The sequence below is a fragment of the Saccopteryx leptura genome, chromosome 6, assembly GCF_036850995.1.
Source record: "Saccopteryx leptura isolate mSacLep1 chromosome 6, mSacLep1_pri_phased_curated, whole genome shotgun sequence".
Lineage (NCBI taxonomy): Eukaryota > Metazoa > Chordata > Mammalia > Chiroptera > Emballonuridae > Saccopteryx > Saccopteryx leptura.
Window position 1 is genome coordinate 46,502,856 of NC_089508.1, and position 13,384 is coordinate 46,516,239.

The window sequence follows — 13,384 nt, forward strand, 5'->3', positions numbered from 1 at the left end:
AAGCAAGTTTGAGAAATGCCAAATGTAAAAGATCCCTTTAGGGCACAGCTGTGGGTGCCTTTGATAGACTAAATGCAGTGTGAATCCTGGTGCTGTGGGGGTGGAGGAAGGGGAGTTTTTCCAAACTTATTGAACAGGATTTTTAAAAACTGGAATGCACTTAGAGAAAGCTGATCACATTTAATTCCTTCATTTTACGGAGATTCACCCCTTCTTGTGATTACTTCATTTGACAAGGGGCTATGCCCCACACACACACACTTAAGATCACATAGGCAGCCAAAGACGGAATTAGCTAGGACCTAGCTAGTCCTAGGTCCCAACTCTGTCTCATACCATGCTGCCTATTTCCTCCCCCTGTTAGATTGGAACTCCTAAACGGTAGGAACTGCCTGTGTTTTGTGTCTCCTTCCCATCCCTCCCCCAGCCCTCTCTGTAACCTGATGCTTCAGGCGCAGTAAACCCTTTACAAGTATTTAGAGGCTTCAGTTCCCCAGCTGGTCTCCTTTGTTCCCAGACCCTCTTGAAAGAGTGCCCTACCTGGTCTGGACAGACCCTTTTCATGTCTCAGATTGAAAATACCAGGAAAAAGAAAAGCAAAAGGATGAAAAGATTTTTTTTTAAAGTATCCAAGAATTGTTTCACTAGTTTTTTACTATGGTGACAAACTCAAACTTGGTAGGCAAGTTGCAGAGTATAAGATGTTTAATAATTCCTGCCATTTCTTTTCATGGTGTCTATATGCTGGCCTTTTACCAATTCATGACAAGTAGGTCCATTTTAAAACTGTCCCAATATTGGTTAACTAACAGGAAATTTTAATTTTAAGTATTAGACACTTTGGAAAATAGGAGAAAAGGTTTTGCTGCTAGTGGTGGTGGTGGTGGTGGTGGTGGTGTGCGTGTGTGCGTGTGTGTGTGTGTGTGTGTGTGTGTGTGTGTGTGTGTGTGTGTGTATTTTCTCCCCAAAAATAGTCTTGGCAAATCATTAGCATGAACTTTTCCTCTGCCTTTGTGTTTGAAGAGGGGAGGGAGTGTGCTTAGTATTGTCTGTTACCTTATGGTTTTTCGTTCATACAGAACAGGGTACAACTTGCTTCCTCCCCGCCCTGCAATCGTCAGGATATATTGGGAAGCTATTCTTTAGGAAGATTACATCTGGTCTTCTGTTGAAGTGAGATGAAAAACAAGTATATTAATACTTAACCTTCAGTGCTTTCTCCTAAAAGACCTCAGATGTCTATGAGCAGTATTCCTCTCTTCCCTTGGCTATGCCCACACCCACAACCATCTCTGCTTAATCTCTGAAAATAGTTGATTCCCTGTGAGCTTTGCGTTAGAAAGGTGTAACCATTTTCTGGTTCTCGGGCTGTCATAATAAATACAAACTCTGCCTGTAAGAATCTGGGCAGTTTTTTGCTTTTTGCTCTTGGGTTCATTTCTCAGAAGCAGATAGCCCTGTGACTCTCCTGAGACCCGTAAGATGTTTTCTTTTTTCAGCTTCTGTGATCTCTACTTCTGTTCACTGTCCCTAACAGTACTGAATCCTGTCAATGACTGTGGTAACGACTAAGAAACTGGCCTTTTTCTTCTTCCTTTGTTACCTTTCATTTTCAATAGTAAAGGCAGGTTAATTTTCTCAGAATCTTCAATTTACTGAAGGATTAGTATTTAAGTTTTATCTCTGCAGCAATTAGTTTGAATGGCCATATATATATATAAACTTTCATTTTAGAAGTATCTGTGTTTTTTATTTGTTTTTTTAGCAAGAGAAAGAGAAGGGCAGACAGAGACAGACAGGAAGGGAGAGAGATGAGAAGCATCAATTCTTCATTGTAGTATCTTAGTTCATTGATTGCTTTCTCATATGTGCCTTGACCAGGGGGCTACAGCAGAGCAAGTGACCCCTTGCTCAAGCCAGCGACCACAGGGTCATATCTATGATCCCACACTCAAGCCAGTGACCCAGCATTCAAGTTGGTGAGCCTGCGCTCAAGCCAGCAACCTCAGGGTTTTGAACCTGGGTCCTCAGTGTCCCAGGCCAACGCTGTATCCACTTTGCCACCACCTGGTCAGGCTAGAAGTATCTGGTTTTTATATTTCTCAATTGAAACTAGTTCATACACACTGAATAATTTTAAGGCAATAAGTGATAAATGTAGTTTTCTGGATTATACCGTGTTTCTCAAGCTAAGTTTTATTACCTCATTCACCAAGAGCAAGTAATTGTGCCCTAAGTAAACAACCTCAAAGAATAGGCTGTTTTTAGCATTCTTAGGAATGTAATCTTCCTGAGTCTGTACAATTTATGGTAATCCTCCCAAAAAAGTCATGAAGAATGAATGATATTAAAATCTACCTATTCAAAAGCTATGGTCACCACACCGCCTCTAGTTGGCACGTGAGCCAAACTAGACCCAGCAGCAGCCTTCCATAAGATTTTATTTACTGGCCCTGAAATGTGTGTAGCCTTCTATGACTATTAAATATCCAGTAGCGTGTGATGTGATGTGAACATAGAGCCATCTGTTGCCAAACTCCATCCCTTCCTCCTGCAACATGGATTATGTCCATCTGCTATAGGAGAGAAAGCAGTTTATGCATACGGATAGGACAGGAGTTCCTGGTTAGGTGAAGCAAATGCTGCCCTAGATTTCCGTTACTTTCCTTCTATTAGCTTAAACTATATTTTGAGGTGGGTTTCTATCTCTTGGATCCAGAAGAGTTCAGATGAATAATCTTTGATCAAAAATAGCCTCCATATCATGAACAGAATGTCTGTCTTTGAAAACTGTTTTCTGAAGCCTTTCTTCAATCCTCTGGTTGAAATGAGTAACTGCTTGTGAGCCTCCTGTCATGGCCTACTCAGGCTGTTATAGCAAAAGGAGACAATCTGGGTGGCTTAGAAACATCTCTCAAGTTCTGGAGGCTGAGAAGTCCAAGCCCAAGGTGCCAGCAGATTCAGCATCTCGTGAGGGCTGTCTTCTCACGGCAGCCTCACATGGCAGAAGGCACAAAGGGTCTCTTTGGGGCCCCTTTCATAAGGACTCTAATCCTATTCATAGGGGCTCCACATTCATAACCTGATCACTTCCCAAAGGCTCCACCTCCAACCACTATCACATTGGGGACTAGTTCTCAACATCTGGATTTGGGGAGATATACTTCATAGCACCACCATTATCAATGTTTACCTCAATCGTTGCACAGGATTCATTTTGCCTTGATTTGGGGTTTGATTACAGGTGTCCTTCCAACTCATTTGCAAGATCTTTAAAGGTAGGAAATGTACCTTATCATCATTGGACCTTCCACAGGGCATCACATTGTAGATGCTTAAATTTATTGAATTATGTATATCTGGACTGGTACTATGATTCTTGGTGCTAGAAATAGCCATGAATTTTTTTTGTTTGGTTTTTGTTTTTTGTATTTTTCTGAAGCTGGAAACGGGGAGAGACAGTCAGACAGACTCCCGCATGCGCCCGACCGGGATCCACCCGGCACGCCCACCAGGGGCGATGCTCTGCCCCTCCGGGGTGTCGCTCTGCTGCGACCAGAGCCACTCTAGCGCCTGGGGCAGAGGCCAAGGAGCCATCCCCAGCGCCCGGGCCATCTTTACTCCAATGGAGCCTTGGCTGCGGAAGGGGAAGAGAGAGACAGAGAGGAAGCAGGGGGGTGGAGAAGCAAATGGGCGCTTCTCCTATGTGCCCTGGCCGGGAATCGAACCCAGGTCCCCCACACGCCAGGCCGACGCTCTACCGCTGAGCCAACCAGCCAGGGCCACCATGAATTTAAAATATATAAACATTCTTGCTTTCATGGAGTTTACATTCTCGTAGGGAAATTATGTGTCCAAAATTTATGGAAATTGCTGATTTGGGAGTTACCTTGAGAAAAGGCAAACTCAACCCAGAACCAGACCAAAGGGATCTTGCTTCTTTCACAACCAAAGAAAGCAAAATTAAAATAGCTCTTGGGACTCAGCAAAAGAGTGTGGCGTACACAACAGGATGAACTTGCAACCAGGATTTGGATGTACCATTTTAAAAGACCGTTGTGCCTGTGTCAGACGAAACTGCCTGACCTGATATTTAGAATTACAGGCACTCCCCAACCTGTGCCCCATAGTCACTCTGGGTTGTTTCCCGCAGAGACCAAGAGGATTCCCTTCTTGCCACACGCTGTTCCCCGAACTTAACGGCACGTTCATGTCTCTCTGCCTTTGCACTCACTGCCCCTTCACCCCAGAATGTGCTCTATTTTTTCCTGGTTATTGAACTTCTACTTATTTTTAATTAATCACCATATTCACAACTGGGGGGGGGGGGTGTCCCCAGTGCCTTTCCCATTCCTTCCAGCGGCAGACTGTTTTCTCTCTATGCCAGATGGTCGTTTATAACCCTCCACAAAAACATAATGAAAGGCAAAACACTCAAAGAAAAATATGGGGTCATGGGAAGTGATCACTGGTCAGTTAACTCACCCTTGTGAAAGACTACATCATTTTGTTGTGTTTTGTTTATAAAGAAGGGAATGTGTTCTAAGTTTCAAGTAGCCATTAACTTTGGGTTCACAAACTTTCTGGAGGCTACAGATCACCATTTTGTACCTATATATAAATGCACCTCAGGATCAGTGCTTACACAAAACCTCTGATGTTTTGACCAAGTACATGTACTACGGATGACTTCTGTGGGGAAAGAGTGCTACAGCGCAGCGCAGGGACAGGATGAGTCTGGGCGGCAGCGCTCACACGGGGAGAGGGGGTCAAGTCACTGGGCAATGGGAACAGCGAGCATCTTGTTTGGGGGCTGAGAGCCCGCTTCTCAGAGAAACACCAATTTGGAAAACATTTGTTTCTGATACCTTAAATCCTGGGAATTTTTCTCAAGGTACATGGTAGGAAAGATTTGCTACTACCACCTGTTTCAAAAGTTTCTCTGCTCATTTTCCCCCTCTCAACTAAAAAGATTGAAGGATACCTTTATATACATAGGGGTGGAATCTTACTAGCTTGTCCAATTGATTACATTTTTATTCATGTGGCTTTTATTAAAATCACTGTTAACATTTACCAGTTTGTTATCTACCTAGCTCTCCTACATGCTTAAGATGTATTTCTTCATTTAATGTGCACAGTACCCCTATGAGGGAGATATTGTAGTTAGGGCTTTTCCAACAAGGAAACCAGGTGTGGGGCAGCTGTGATAGGCTTGCTCACTGGGTTACTGGCTGCCAGCCCTTTGCCTGATTAGTGCGTGAGCACATGGCAGCACCACGTGTGTATGGCCCATATAAGGCTATGGGTGCTTGTGCTGGGGGCGGGGGGATTGTGGACGCACAGATTGCCTGCTTGCCCGCCCGCCACTGTGAGGGGCTGCTTTGCTGCTTGTTTGCCTGAGAGGCGGTTTCCCCTGCCTGTGTGCTTGTCCACTGTTGTGAGACTATTAAATGGAACAGCCCAACCCTTTCTGGCTCCGCAGTTTTTCTACCATCTGCCCGAATCCGATGTGGACCTGCCTGGCCTTGGCCACCTTCATTACACCAAGCAAGACACAGAAAGGTTTAGGAGAACAAACCCGGGTCACAGCGCTGAGATGGTGGTGGAGCAGCCCCGTGTGGATGCTTAGATCTGTGCCCTGCTACCTCCCCAGCAGTGTGGGAGAGCGAGTGGGCCTCAGGACCGGACCCGCATCAACCTCTCTAGGGAGAGGCCTGGGAATTACAACTCAGTCACAATTCGAGCTAATTCCCCTGCTGGTGGTCTCAGTTGCTGGGGAGAACAACCACAGTGATTGCCAGTGGGATAGAAACAAGCATATTTCATGAGAAGAATAAGCCAAAGTGACCACATCCGGCTCTGCCTTCTTCAGGGCTATGAGCAGTACTGCTGATGCCTTGATAAACGGGCTGCCTTGTGCACGTCATCTTGTCTGTGTTCCTTACGGTACAAACAGCAGCTAAATATTCTCACCCAGGAATAAAATAGAATAGTCCAGGGAATGGTTAATCCACATTCCCTAGGTTTAAGAAGGCTGAAAATAGCCTGTATTATAATCTGTCATAATCACCTTACAACCACATTGTTAATGGTGTGAAGTCTTTTCTAGAATTCAGACCCTGAAATCATTCAGACAGTTCTCTAAGATAATTTATATATATCTTAGAAAACTTGCGGTTTTCAGCTATACAGGGTCCTTAGGGAAATGAAAAAGTGTGATCAAAGAAACTAGGGTTCCCTGAGTTTAATTTGTTTTATGTCTCTCTGAGAGGCTGGTCAGTCTCAGGTCTCCACTCCTCTGAGATCTGCTGAGTACAGAACCAATAATACTTAAGGCAAATTTTAAGACTCAGGAACACAGTCATGTTTTAAAAAGTATGCTTCATATGACTTGGTTGAGACAAAATATCATTAATATAAGAATGATAAAAGTTGTATTATTTGTCTAGACTTGAAAATGCATATGCCTAGTTTACTGTAACAATTAGCTACTCATTTTGCCTCACCTTTTATTAATTTCTCACATATAAATAGTTGATATTTAGAGCCTAAGGTGTTGCCATTCGAGTGAGAGTAGAAGGCAAGTGATATATAACACCATCACCATTCTCTGTTCAGAGAGGTCTAATTTCATGATTTTGGTGACACTCGTGATGCTAATAAACCAGTGAAATCATCGACTCAAACAGCTATCCCATTCACAGCTCATCTGTATACTTTTACAGCTGGATTTTACAACCTGGTCTCTGCCTTGATAATTATTTTTTTTATTAAATTTTTATTCATGGCCCTGGCCGGTTGGCTCAGCGGTAGAGCGTCGGCCTAGCGTGCGGAGGACCCGGGTTCGATTCCCGGCCAGGGCACACAGGAGAAGCGCCCATTTGCTTCTCCACCCCTCTGCCGCGTTTTCCTCTCTGTCTCTCTCTTCCCCTCCCATCAGCCAAGGCTCCATTGGAGCAAAGATGGCCCGGGCGCTGGGGATGGCTCTGTGGCCTCTGCCTCAGGCGCTAGAGTGGCTCTGGTCGCAACATGGCGACGCCCAGGATGGGCAGAGCATCGCCCCCTGGTGGGCAGAGCGTCGCCCCTGGTGGGCGTGCCGGGTGGATCCCGGTCGGGCTCATGCGGGAGTCTGTCTGACTGTCTCTCCCTGTTTCCAGCTTCAGAAAAATGCAAAAAAAATTTTTTTTTATTCATTTTAGAGAGGAGAGAAAGAAAGAGAGAAAGGGGGAGGACCAGGAAGCATCAACTCCCATATGTGCCTTGACCAGGCAAGCCCAGGGTTTCAAACCAGCGATCTCAGCATTCCAGGTCAAGGCTTTATCCACTGTGCCACCACAGGTCAGGCCTCTGCCTTGATGATTAAATACAGTATTTCATCATCCATAGACACCTTTAACTTCACTGCTTAAAACTTGCCCCACATTTTTGCTTTTAGCCTTTGTCCTACTTTTTGGTATGTCACTAAACAGGCTGAGCATTCAATGAACTATGCTACTCAGATTCTTGCATAACATTCTCGCTGAGAACACAATAGTCCTTTTGTTGCGGAGGAACCAGCGCAAGAATGTTCTCATTGATGTGGTAGTAAAAAACTTCAGACGTTACCTATAGCATGCTGCTATACATTTAAAAAAAACATTTTACCTAAGCAGGCTCTTAATTACACAGGGCATTGAGGAGGAAAGGGTTGGCTACAACAAAATTAAGAAAATATTTATTTTGGAAATGTAATCCAAAGATACAGTCAGATGTACGTCAATACATACGTGTGTCCTAAGTAATTCAATAGCTAATGCAGGTTCTTTCTCTGAACTAGGGAGGGAGTAAGAAGTACCCAGAGTGCTACAGATAATCAACTGTTTATCAAGTTGTGGCTGACCTTTATAGTGAGTGGTTATTTGTCAAGGGTGGCATAACGAGAGCTTTAAAATCCATTAGATATTTATTTTAAGACTTGCCTGTCCTCCAGCTGCAATGCCAGTGCGCCCAGGTATGTAACTCAGTATTCACAACAGAACATTCTCTCTCGAGACCTTTTGCCTTTTATAACCAATTCACAAACTGCCGTTCCTGTCAGCACCTTCTGCCAGGGCTTCCTGACCATCAGGTCAGTAGAGAACTGCAATATGTCTAAAACTTGTCCTTAAAACCCTTGAGCAGGCAGATGCCACTGATCCCAGTGACACATTCAGGAAGTCACTGGTCCAAGTGTCATGTTCAGCAAATTCCCAAGCATGACCAAACTTGCTAGAAAACCAAAAAGGAATTCTGGGAAATAGGCCAGGATCCTGGGTGTCATTGTACAGCATTCAAGCCAACTCTAGTTTCAAAATTCTTTTGAGATTGTTACTCAGTGATCGAAATGCACTAACAGTACTTGGCCACAGATCATAATGCAAGAAATAGACTGCAGAACAGTGCTCGCATATTGCTATAGCTATAGTTTTATGCTATAAGAAAAAGAAAAAAATTTATTTTTGCTAGAGAGAGAGAGAGAGGGATAAACAGGAAGGGAGAGAGATGAGAGGCATCAACTGGTAGTTGTGGCACCTTAGTTGTTCATTGATTGCTTTCTCATACATATCTTGACCACGGGGCTCCAGCTGAGCCAGTGACCCCTTGCTCAAGCCAGAGACCTTGGGCTTCAAGCCAGCCACCCTGGGATCATCTCTATGATCCCACACTCAAGCCAGCGACCCTGCCCTCAAGATGGTGAGCCTGTGCTCAAGCTGGCAATCTTGGGGTTTCAAACCTGGGTCCTCAGCATCCCAGGTCCATGCTCTATCCACTGCACCACTGCCTGGCCAGGTGCTATAAGAAAATTTAATCCTTAGTAGAAAAGTCTGTTTTGTTTTTGAATTTGCATAAAATATACTGGTGAAGTGTTATCAAATAGTAGGTATAAAACTGGAGTAGGACTTCCTATCAAATATATTTGGGCTAATACCTTATATCTCCTCCGTTTTTCAAAGATGCTGTGAAGAATTAATAAGAAAGCATTTTACTTAAATGATGATGTTATATGCATAGGAAGAATCAAAAGATATGGACAAAAAATGGTAAACCTTTAATGTTAAGCTTTAACAAGTGAGTAATAGTATCCCTAAATAATTTATTAATGTGATGCAATCTTAATAAAAATGCACCAGGATTTTGTTTGAAGCCAGGAAAACTTTCTCAGATTCACAGGGAAAAATAAACAAGAATAGCCAGAAAATTTCTTAGGAGAAAGAAAAATAATAAGAGTGATTATGTCTACTATAGGGTAAAACATAACATAAAACCACTGTGGTAAAAAATTAATAGTGCATGAAGAGATAAGAGAGACTAGTGGAATAAACTAAAAAAAAACAGAAATGCATCAAATTGACAAATTTAGTATATGATGAAGATGACATTTAAAATTGTTTAGTAGAAAACTTTAAATTGAAAGTACAGGATACCACCTTTCACCTATGAGAATGGCAAAGTTCAAAAAGCTTGATAAAATGCTCTGTTGGTCAAGGTAATAGGAAACAGGTGCTCTCAAATGTTTGCTGGTGGAAACATGAATAGGTACAAACCCTTTGTAGAGCAATTTGGCAACAGCTATCAAAATTGAAAATGCCCTGCTTTTACATGTATCCTTCAAATATTCTCATACATGCAAAATGGCTGACTTTATTAAAGTAATTCATTGCAGAATTGCTGATAGCAAAAGATCATCAGCAACATAAATGGCCATGGATTGGGAGTAAATAATTATGTTACCTCCATAAATAGAATGATGTGCAGTTTAAAGATTAAAAAATTAAAGATAAATCAGTTCTGTCTATACAAGTATGGAACAATCCTCAGGCTATATGGTTAAGTGAAAACCGAAATGCAGAATAGTATGTATAGAATGTACAATGTAGAGTAGATAGAATGTGTACTACTGTACTCCTGAAAGATGAACTAACCTCATGGTTTTCTCTGCAAATGCGAATTAGATAACCGACAGGAATGAGGAGGGAGATCCTCTTTTAGCTATATAGTCTTTTGTGCCTCTTAAATTTTTAATTGTATGCATGAGTTGCGTATCCAAAAGTGTGTGTGTTTAAGAAACAACAAACAATACAACCCTGATAAATTTATATAACGTAGTCTAAAAACTATGGAATGTAAACAGTCCTTCTTTTTTTTTTAATATTGAGCAATATAAGACATACCCAGACATTTAGAGAAATAAAGAATCAGGATCTTTAAAAGTAGGGTGGTTTAACTATCTGTCTCAATCTTCTGAAAGAACTTCAGTAATAGAATTGTTGGCCCAGACATGGCTGTAAGTCAGTCTAACAACCTAAATAAATTTTAAAATCATAACACTTGCCCATAAGTCCTAGCCTTTAAGCCAGGGGTCCCCAAACTTTTTACACAGGGGGCCAGTTCACTGTCCCTCAGACCGTTGGAGGGCCAGACTATAAAAAAAACTATGAGCAAATCCCTATGCACCCTGCACATATCTTATTTTAAAGTAAAAAAACAAAACAGGAACAAATACAATATTTAAAATAAAGAACAAGTAAATTTAAATCAACAAACTGACCAGTATTTCAATGGGAACTATGCTCCTCTCACTGACCACCAATGAAAGAGGTGCCCCTTCCAGAAGTGCGGCGGGGGCCGGAAAAATGGCCTCAGGGGGCCGCATGCGGCCCGTGGGCCGTAGTTTGGGGACCCCTGCTTTAAGCAGTCCAAAGAGTTTAGAAATATGCCTAACAGAATTTTTTTTTTTTTTTTTTTTTTTTTTTCTCTGAAGCTGGAAATGGGGAGAGACAGTCAGACAGACTCCCGCATGCGCCCGACCGGGATCCACCCGGCACGCCCACCAGGGGGCGACGCTCTGCCCACCAGGGGGCGATAATCTGCCCATCCTGGGCGTCGCCATGTTGCGACCAGAGCCACTCTAGCGCCTGAGGCAGAGGCCACAGAGCCATCCCCAGCGCCCGGGCCATCTTTGCTCCAATGGAGCCTTGGCTGTGGGAGTGGAAGAGAGAGAGACAGAGAGGAAAGCGCGGTGGAGGGGTGGAGAAGCAAATGGGCGCTTCTCCTGTGTGCCCTGGCCGGGAATCGAACCTGGGTCCTCCGCACGCTAGGCCGACGCTCTACCGCTGAGCCAACCGGCCAGGGCCCAGAATTTTTTTTTAAAGGTTTTACTTATTCATTTTAAGGGGAGAGAGATGAGGAGGAGGAGCAGGAAGCATCAACTCTCATATGTGCCTTGACCAGGCAAGCCCAGGGTTTGAACAAGCAACCTCAGCGTTCCAGGTCAACACTTGATCCCCTGTGCCACCACAGGTCAGGCTCAACAGGATTTAGATCAGGCACTTTCTCACAGACCTGGAAACTACATAATGAGTTTGTTGTTTTATTTTGTTTACCTTTAAATTTTATGTTTCTTTTATGAAGCAAATACTGTTAGGCAAGGAGAAAATGTAACCCAGATGACTATGAAACCTGGCTCTTTCTATGATGGAAAAGAAGCAAATTATGTAAGATCAAAACTTACTAAAAAAAAAAAACAACAACTTACTGTAGCCACTCTGCCTTCTAAGGACAATAGAATAACAATTCCTACCAGTGCGGGAATATTTGCTTCCAACCTCACATAAAAGCCAAATAAAATCTTTGCCAGTACTGCACTTTGCAGGCTCAAGGTTCACCTTCTCTTAGAGGAACTATATTGTTTTTGCAAACACACTAACCAGTTTTGGGATGTACAAAGAAAGGCCTAGAAGAGATCCAAATAGTTCTGTATATAAGAGAACTGAGCTGAGGAGTAGAGAACCCTGGAGCCCAGGTAAATTTAAGGTAGGGAGATGTGGGAAGGGTCTCCAAGGGAGATGGAAACCAAGCAACCTTCTGTCAAGTCCGCCCCACACAGATGCCTGTGCCGATGATCATTTCAGGGAAACAGTGGAGAAAGGGCTGATGCTCCTCACTTGGAACAAAGCAATGTAGAACAGCGAAAGCATGTGGTAAGGTAAAAGAGTTGAGAAATTAATATCTGAGATGACTGGGAAATGCCTGAATTACCCAAATTTTCCTGAGGAGGGGCGCAGGAGTTCAAGCTAATTTCCTTTGAATTTCAAAGGAGAAAATAATCCCACTGACATCTGGGTTATGCCTCCCTCCATTGAAGACCTGCACAATGAGATGATGAAATAGGCAATACTTTACCTATCAACAGCATTAAGCAGGCACATAAGGAGGGCTTGGAATTCCCCACTTCTTCCTCTAAGAATATACTTTCAGAGTTTAAACTAACGCAGTCTTCAATTCTTAGCTAGGAAATCAGACTTCTTAGGACTTCTAATTCTCCTGAGATTTTTTTTTTTTAACAGAGACAGAGAGAGAGTCAGAGAGAGGGATAGACAGGGACAGACAGACAGGAAGGGAGAGAGATGAGAAGCATCAATCATTAGTTTTTCATTGCGACACCTTAGCTGTTCATTGATTGCTTTCTCATATGCACCTTGACCGCAGGCCTTCAGCAGACTGAGTAACCCCTTGCTCAAGCCAGAGATCTTGGGTCCAAGCTGGTGCGCTTTGCTCAAACCAGATGAGCCCGCGCTCAAGCTGGTGACCTCGGGGTCTCAAACCTGGGTCCTCTGCATCTCAGTCTGGTGCTCTATCCACTGTGCCACCGCCTGGTCAGGCTCTCCTGAGATTTTTAAAAAATACTTGCTTCCTCCAAAGAACTTAAATTCTCTTTCCAAAGAGCTTCCTAAGTATTTACTCATAAAAATCTTTCCATCTTTTTTTGCTAGTACTTTTATGAATCAGTTTGTTTACATTTAAATCTGCTGATTTATTTCAAATTTATATTGATATATAGAGTGAAGTATTTTTTTGCTCATACTCAGTTAACTGTTCATTTTTTATTGACTAATCAAATCCTTCCCCTATTTAATTATGATACCACTTTCATCATGTTAAAATTATTCATGTATAAGTCTATTTCTGGATTCTGGAATCTATTCCACTGACTTCATTCACAAAGCACACTGTTTGATAGTTGTTTTTTTTTAAGATTTTATTTATTGATTTTTAGAGAGAGGAGAGAGAGAGAGAGAGAAAGGGGAGGAGGAGTGGGAAGCATCAACTCACAGTACTTTCTTCTCACATGTTCTTTAGGCAAGACAGGGGTTTCAAACCAGTGACCTCAGCTCTCCAGGTTGAAGCTTGGTCCATTCTGCCACCACTATACATACAGTGTATACAGTTTTACACTGTTATTCTATCTTATTAGACTGGCTTTCCCTCATTGTTCTCCTTTATTTTAAAAGGATGGTTCTTGCCTGACCAGGCGGTGGTGCAGTGGATAGAGCATCGGACTGCAATGCCGAGGACCCGGGTT